Consider the following 8999-nt stretch of genomic DNA (forward strand, 5'->3'; position numbering starts at 1 on the left):
AGAAGTTTCATGCATGTTGATTTTCCTATCCTCCTCCTTTCATGGAAAAGATGGGGAAGGAGCATAAAGGAACATTCCAAGAAAGTGGGAAGAAAAGGAAATGCAAGTGACATTTGTGCAGGTCAATGGGAAATAGGAGTGCAAAATAAAAATGAAAGGTAAAGGAAGAAATAAGAAAAAGAAAAAAAAATTATCGGTGTGGTGAGATGAATGAGATACCTTCAATATTAATGAGGCCTCTAATTTGAGAAATTCCCAATAGAAAGTGTTTCCTTTAAATAAGTTACATGCAAGATGAATTTGAGTGATTTGCATAAATAGAATCGTTAGATACTACTGTTTAAAATTTGGTCTCGTTAAAAAAAAAATGGTGCAAAAATAGTTGTTCATTAGAGTTTTAAAGCAAAATCTTGGCGGGTTGCAAGACTTCTTATTAGATATTGTACAGTATTTGTCTTAATAGCAAGTTACGGTGATTGTCAAGGATTTTTGCTCAAAATCCTAACACCATAACTTGTTATGTAGAAATTTCAGCAACACGTTTTTTCTTCAAAATTAATCCAAATCAACTCCAACTTTGATATCCAACCTTTTAATGCTAGTCTAAATAATTTTTCAACTTAAACCTTCAAAAGTTAATAAATCCACTTTCTCTTCTTCGGCAAACAAGCCTTTTCAAGCTTCTTCAACCAAAATCAATTTAAAATAATCACAAATAAGCAACGAGTTTTCAATTGTACACATGAAAAAAGAAAAAACAGAAGGGGGAGGAGGAGGAGTACAAATCCGGGCATATATATATATATATATATATATATATATATATATATATATATATTTGCACTACTTTGATGAGATTAAAAAATAAATAGATGTCCTTCCGTGTAAATTCCCCGATGAATTTCGATTAATTGGGTCAATAAATTCCCACATTAGATGGCTAAAAGAGGACGAAAAAATTTAATGCATTTCTCTTATATCAACCTTTGCTTTGTAAATTTTGATGCATAATTTTTACTTTTTTTTTTAAATTACTCATTCTAGAAATGGAGGTTTTTACCACCGACATTCAGTGGAAAATTGATGTTATAAAATATGATTTTCCTACCTCATTCATCTTCGAACCAATTCATTGGAAAAACACACGGCGAGAAACACGTTCCTATTGAAACGCTGGGAAAAGAGTTATCACATAAAAATCACTTTTATTCTCATTCAATGGGGAATAGGCATTGAACATTTTTCAGTAGGAAAATAATAATTTTTTAATAGTGACGAGGCTACATTTTATGTTTTCTTAAAAATGATTTTAGACAACATTGTTCCAAACATTTTCTGGAAAAAAAAAAAAGAACAGTTTGTCTAACAAAATTCTTTTCTCCCCAATTTTTCTTTTTAATTCCCTTTCCCTCCCACCCAAACCTCCCCCCACACCCCCCAAACCAGACCCAAACCCCCCCCCCCCCCCCAACCCCCCAAAAAAGAAATATCTTTACAAAAGAGTTATATCCAAGAAAATTCTCGAACACATCTTTGTTATTTCTTAAAGAAAGACGTTGACCAAAACCAAACAGTATCTTCCCCCCATTTATAATTATAGAAAGTGCTTTTGATTTCTTACGTTCTTGAAGATCAAAGGTACCTACTGATTCTTTAAGCCTTCATTAAGTATGTCTTGTGCTTCTTTTTTTATTCTATTTGATAATTTAAACTTCATTTCCAGATTATTATTTTTTAAAATATAAACTTCCATGCTAATTATTGTTATTCTTTTTCATTGTGTAGTTGACATCAGATCTGACTGCTGAGCAGCTGAAAAGGTAATTTATTTTAACTTCATGTGTTTACTAAACGTGTATTACTTACAACTTAGTTAATTATTTTCTTTTCTTTTTTAATATATATTAAAAAAAAACAAGGAATCTTCTTAAGATGTGGTTAATTTTCATGTGTGATTCTATCTTTGCTTTCAGGAATTAGGAACTTGAAATGTCGTGTGATGATAAATATAAATTATTAAATTTGAATTCTTGAAAATTGTAAATTGTATAGAACTAGTCAAAGATTTTGATAAGTGGAAGAGTGCTGTGGAGGGTAATGTTTTTAGTAAACTACATGTTGATTTTGATTTTTGCCACTGCAACTGAATTACATTCTTTTGGTTTATTGTAGTGCTTTTTGGACGATCATGGAAGCTATTGCTGGGATGGTATTAGATTTTGGATTTAAGATGCTCAAAAGTAGAAGTGACTTCAATGAGAATTTGGAAACTCTAGAAAGAAATGTAAAGCTATTATCAGATAGAGCATTTGATGTGAAGACAGATGTTGAGAATCGAGAGCGATCTGGGAAGAAGAAGAGGAAAAGAGAAGTTGGTTCTTGGTTTGACGAGGTTATGAAGGTCGAAGAAGGATTACGTGCGTTAAAAGAAGAAGTAACAAGAGGGAAGAAAAATGTTGGTGCTTTGGAGAAGATGAATGAAAGGGTTGGAGAACTTCTTAAGCAAAGTAAACATTTTGAAACGCTCGTACATGATATGTATGAGAGCGAGGAGTGTCTTTTACTGGCGCCTCAAGTTCACGAGGAAAAATCAAAACAATATTTAGAAGTGATTTGGACGTGGTTACATGTTGAAAATGTCTCAAGCGTCGGTATATATGGCATGGGAGGTGTGGGCAAAACGACTTTGGCAAAGCATATACATAATCATCTTGTTAATGAGGTTCGTTATCATGTCAGTTGGGTTACTATTTCTCAGGGGTTTAGCATCAAAAGATTACAAGATGAGCTTGCCAAAATTGTAAATCTGGACCTTTCAGATGAAGTTGATGAGCTTAGAAGGGCAGCCAAATTAAACCGGGCATTTGAAGAAAGGAAGAACATTGTTATCATATTGGATGATGTCTGGGATCGCCTTAGCTTAGACAAGTTGGGTGACCCTCTTCGTGTGGAAGGCTGTAGACTGATTCTAACTACTCGCTTGCGTGAAGTCTGCCAAAAGATGGGTTGTCAGAAGCTACTCGAAGTGGAGAAACTCAATACTTACGATGCTTGGGAGTTGTTCAAGAAGACTCTAGGAGACGAGACTGTGCTTAGTCAAGACATCGAGCCAGTTGCCAAATCCATGGCAAGAAGGTGAAAGGGCTTGCCACTCGGGCTCATCACTTTGGCAGGAAGCATGAAAGGGGTGACTGATATGAGGGAGTGGAGGAACGCTTTGAAAAAATTTCCTGATGACATGGAAAGTGATGTCTTCAAGGTACTGCAGTATAGCTATGATCGGTTGAGAGATACAAATATGCAAGAGTGCTTCTTGTACTGTGCTTTGTATCCTGAGGATTTTTTAATTGATAGAGATGAACTAATTGGTAGATTTATCATGGAGGGACTGGTGAAGGGAGATAGTAGGCAAGAAGAGTTTGACCAGGGGCATACCATATTGAATAAACTTGTGAAGGCATGCTTACTTGAAGCTGCTACTTCTTTTAAAATAGAACAAGTAAAGATGCATGATTTACTCAGGGAAATGGCATTGCGGATCACTAATATTAAACCAAGGTACATGGTAAGGGCTGGAATAGGATCACAAGTGCAAGAGGAGCTAGATTGGACATCCGATTTGGATAAAGTCTCTTTTATCCAAAGCGAGATAAAAGGAGGAATCCCTGAAGACATGGCACCCAATTGCCCCATATTATCAACCTTGCTTTTTTATAATTGTAGTTTGAGAAGTATCCCGGAATCTTTCTTTCAGCATATGAACAACCTCCGGGTACTCGACTTGAGCGGCAACTCCGAGCTTATGGATTTGCCGAGTTGCATTTCTAACTTGGGAAGTCTTGGAGCACTCTTGCTTCGAGGCTGTAATAAGCTCAGATCTGTGCCACCACTGGGAAAGCTCAAAAATCTGAGGGTGTTAGATCTACATCGTACTGGTATCAAAGAAGTACCTCAAGGTATGGGAAACTTAGTCAAGCTTAAATTTCTAGATATGGGTGATATTAAGGAACTGCCAAAGGAGATATTACCCAAACCTTCCCAGCTTCGATACCTCAAACTTCCTCTATGTATTGATGCACGAGGTGAAGACTTGGCCAGCTTGGAACTGCTCGAAGAATTCGAAGGCCGATTCTGTGATTTGCATAACTTCAACAAGTTCATGACAAGTCGTCGTAACTATGAGAAAGATTGGTGGTATGACATATGTTTAGGGCCATATTCCTTCTTTTCCAATCGCATTCGCTATGAAAATCATAGAATCAAAGAAAGAAGAGTGGTCGTAAGAGATTGCACCATTCTAGCAGGTGGAGGCAAAGCACCAACATCAATTGTTCTTCCACATTGCATTCCAGTTCTACATATTATAAACTGCCGTGGGCATAGAATGGATTATCAATGTGTCCTCTGGTAGAAATACTACTACAGACCCACACTGCATATGTTTCCATAGTCTGACTGTTTCTGCTTTGCCGAATCTTGTTGGGCTTTGTATGGGAAATATTGCATCTCACACCTTCTCAGGTCTAACAGAATTGATTATCTCCAGGTGCCATAAGATGAAGAAGTTGTTTCCACGGGCTATCTTGCAGGATCTCAAAAACCTTGAGCTGCTTCAGGTAAATGATTGTGATGAGATAGAAGAGATAATAGCAGAGGAAGCAACAGACGAAGATGGAAGTAGCCAATTAGGTACAAGTAGTGACATTCTCATCCTTCCAAAGCTAAAACAGCTCAGACTGCTCGGCCTGCATAGATTGAAGAGAATCTGTGAGGGAAAACTCATCTGCGATTCCCTTGAAGAGGATGCCTTTGTATGCTCCCACTACAAATGCACTTCCTTTTCCGGCCCTTAGAGAAATCAATGTAGAAGAAAAAGATTGGTGGGAAACATTGGAGTGGGAACAATCCCATCTCAAGACCCTCTTCCAACATTACGTTGTAAACCCTATATATGGAAGGGCTCTATAACCGTTTTCCTTCAATTTCCCGTGTCTCCTATTAAAGCTGTTTTATTTCCATCATATGATTTAATGATATTTGTTCATTCATTACCATAACACAATACAAATAGGAAATATTTTGTATGAGAGTTGCTAAATTGCCATACCAATTTGATCCAAATTTGGTCATACTAATATAAAAATTATCATAATCTTTATTATACAATTTTAAATTAAGATAAATTTTGAGAAGAAAAGATAGAAAATAACAATAAGTAAGTATAAATTATTAAATTTAACCTAAATAATTATATGAATTTATCCCATTTGAGCCATTATGGTCAAAATGGTGTGGTCAAAAGACCATTCCGATTTCGTATTGGCCCAAGTTGTAAGCATTTGATACTGCACTAACTTTTATGTTTTGTTCCTTTTCCTATGCAAAGTGACAGAAAATAACCCGTTAGAATTAATTAAATTATGGTAATAACTTTAAAAAATGTAATATTTTGGTGTTCCTAATTCTCCTCCCTCTTTTGTTATTAAGTACTATGTTCAAGACTTAAATGGAAAAAATTACTGGAAAAGTTCCAAAATGTAGTATGGTCCACATTTATTTATTCGACTTGAATTTTTGTATAAAATTTATACTATCAAGTCACTTGGATAAATACAAACAAATTTCTTAATGAACCTTAATTGTTAATCAAATAAATATGATACTCCATTCGCCTATTTGTTTATCTTAGTTTGACTCGGCAGTTTAAGAAAATAAAGAAAATTTTTAAATCTTGTGGTCTTACATATATCGTGTAGGATATTGGTGTAAAAGGTCACTAACAGTAAACAATGACTTTTTTTTAAAATAGACTAAAAAGGAAAGTAACACAAATGAATTGAAACGAAGAGAATAATAGATCTTGAGAAAATGATAAAGTCGGTCCCTTATGCTTGAGGGTAGTTCAAAATAGCCCTTTAATTATGCACTAAACAATCCTTAAAGTTGAAAAAAATTAACACTTTTTGTCTCCGTTAAATATTTATCAAACTCTATTTGTTAGATTTGACGAGAAATAAAAAAAAAATTAGCAGGAACTCACATAAAGAGGTTTAATTTTTGTAGTTTCTGACGTTTTCAATTTATTTTTAAAGTATGGTGTAATTTTTTGAGGTGTAATTTCTATATCTTCTTAGTGTCTATTACAACTTTTTGTGTTGCATAAATTGTTAAATATTCGACGGAAACTAAAAAGTGTTAAATTTTATCAAACTTAAAGTATCAAAACGGTAAGTGCATACTTCAGGACTATTTGAACCTACCCTTAAAAAAATACACTATATATATTTTCAAGATTCCCTTAATTCTTTCCTCCAAAGGGCTGAAGGGAAGTGTATCTGCAATCAACGAAATGCCAATCAAATGGTAACCATTTTTTAATTTCACTAAAAAGTAAGTAACATTATTTATAGAATTTTGTGTGTATGTTTATATTTTATTTTGTTTGTGGGCCCAATGCAGTGACAACAGTGAACAGTCAAATAGTGAGTGAAGTATCTCAATGTGTTGAAAGTATTAAAGGAAGATGGAAAGCTACTCTTTGCTTCTATAAACCCATGCTTAGAGGTACTATTCCTATTACTTAATTAGTAGTATCTTTGAATTTTTTGTTTATAACTGTGATTTACTGTAAAGGGACGATTTTTTTATTTTATTTTATATGGATTCATTAAAAAAGATTGGATTTTTGCATTTTTTGTTTATACCTGTGATTTTATGTAAAGGGGTGATCTTTTTTTATCTGGATTCATTAAAAATATTGGATTTTTGCATTTTTTGTTTATAACTATGATTTACTGTAAAGGGGTCGTCTTCTTCTTACATGATGTGGGGTGGGGTTTGGGTGGTGTGGGGGTGTGGGGTGGTGGCGTGGGTGAGTGGGTATTTTCCTAAAAATGTTTTCCGCTAACCAATTGAACATAAGAAAATAAGTAAGAAATTTACTTATTTTCCAAGAACACATTTTCCAGAAAAAAGTTTTCCATGGAAAATATTTTCCTTCATATTCAACACACCCTTAGTTTCTATAAAACCCATGCTTAGTAGGGGGTGGGCAACCGAAAAATCGAACCGAATAGAATGAATTCGGTTTTTTGGTTTTCGGTGTTTCGGTTCGATTTCGATTTTTTTAAATAGCAAATTCGGTGTTCGGTTCGATGTTTGGATTGAGATTTTCGATTTTTCGATTTAACCGAATATTTAATATAATATTTTTTTTATATCAATTTGTTGTTGCAGTTGCTGGGCGCTGGCTGCTGCAGGTGTTGGCGCTGGCTGCGGCTGCTGTTGCTGCTGCTGGCTGGTACTGCTGCTGGTACTAAAGACATTCTTAATATATTGATCATGAATCATTTGGTAACGGGTGACTATTGGTTAACCAATGCCAAAAAATCGAATTAGAAAACCGAAACCGAATCAAACTAATTTGGTGCGGTGTTCGGTTTCCACTTAAAAAGAACCAAACTCGAAATATCGAACCGAACTTTAAAAAAATCGAACCGAACAACCGAACGCCCACCCGTAGTGGAAGTAGCTGTCAAATAACAATGGATCTCAATGATTAACTCAATAATTAGACAAAGTTGCCTTATTGATTGTACTTAATTTGTTTCTAGAAGAAAAAGTGTTAGAGCATGCATTTTTGGGAGATTAGTTTCTTAATTGTTGTGGGGTTCCTCTAATTTGGCCCACCAAAAAATGTAAAAATCATCTGAGATTCACCACTTTTGAGATTTTTTTTTTTTCTTATCCCTTTTGAAACTTTTCTTCTTTTTCAAATAATTAATAGAAGAAGGAAACAATTTTCAAAAATTAGAATTTGCCCATAAATATATTGTAATTCTTCTAAAAACTTGAAATGTGTGTGAATTCTTTAGTGAATTTGCAGCCATTTTTTGAATTTACTGGTATAAATAAATGACTTAAATCATTGGGATTTGGGAATAGAAGATTTCTGTTAGGGCGGGCGGGGGGGGGGGGGGGGGGGTAATTTTGAAAACTTTGCTTATTAGAGAGGTAAATTTGTTCCGATAGTATAACAGAGGTTAAATGTAGAAAATATTTTGAAGGTAGAGGGGCAAGCATGACCCTTTTTTCTATAGTAATAAATTTGTCATCTTCAGATATATATCATCCCCAACCCATAACAGAATATTGGGTTTATTTATCAATCTCGCTTTTTAGAAGATTTTTTCTTATTTTCTATCCAGTAACTAATACTAGAAGTGAGGCCCCGATTAATTCGATTACGCCCAATGTAAGACCCGTTTAAGGGAAAACCGCTCCTTAACAGATTTTTTTTACTCAAAGCTCGAACTCGAAACTTCTGATTAAGGGTGAAGGGATCATATCCCTCCACCACAATTCTTGTTTGGCTTAGTTAGTTATAAATAGTTGATAAGTTTTAAGTGTTGAAATTAATTAATTAACAGACATTTTACGCATTTGGATATGTGTGTTGAAACTGATAATAAACGATTGATGATTTTTGTAGTAAAATATTATTGTTAAGTTGATCTTTTGATAAATGACTAAAATTTCCTTATTATTTTAACAAAAAAATATAAATATGAAAGTTTCTTTGTTGAGAAAATGGGGAATGATAGATATGAAGTGAAGATAAATTTTCGGTATTGTCTTGAAAAAAGTATTTTGAGAATCAAAAAAAAAATGTTAAAAATAAAATAGTAAAAAGTGTCATCAAACCAAAAGTGCTTAGGAGTTGATCAACTTATGATTTTTTGTTAATTTTGGCTTATAAACACTTGATTTATAAGGTGTTTGGCTAACTTATAACCTGTCAAAATGGCTGATAAGCACTATTTTGGCTTATATACGAATGCGCCAATTTGTCACAAAATTTCTTATTTAGTCAAAATCACCCAAAAGTCATAAGTTGGTTATTCCTAACTTATGATTTTGTTTATAAGCTGATCAAGTCTTTTATGATTTTAACCTTAATACTTTTTGTATTCTGCTAATTACTATTCCTAAATCACAAC

At 33.9% G+C, this 8999-nt stretch overlaps 1 pseudogene; it reads left to right on the top strand.

Annotated features, from left to right (window-relative positions):
* Window positions 1-1477: 1477 nt before the first annotated feature.
* Window positions 1478-5071, top strand: LOC132636920 (probable disease resistance protein At4g27220; annotated as a pseudogene).
* Window positions 5072-8999: the final 3928 nt, after the last annotated feature.

The sequence above is a fragment of the Lycium barbarum genome, chromosome 4 (genome assembly GCF_019175385.1).
Source record: "Lycium barbarum isolate Lr01 chromosome 4, ASM1917538v2, whole genome shotgun sequence".
NCBI lineage: Eukaryota > Viridiplantae > Streptophyta > Magnoliopsida > Solanales > Solanaceae > Lycium > Lycium barbarum.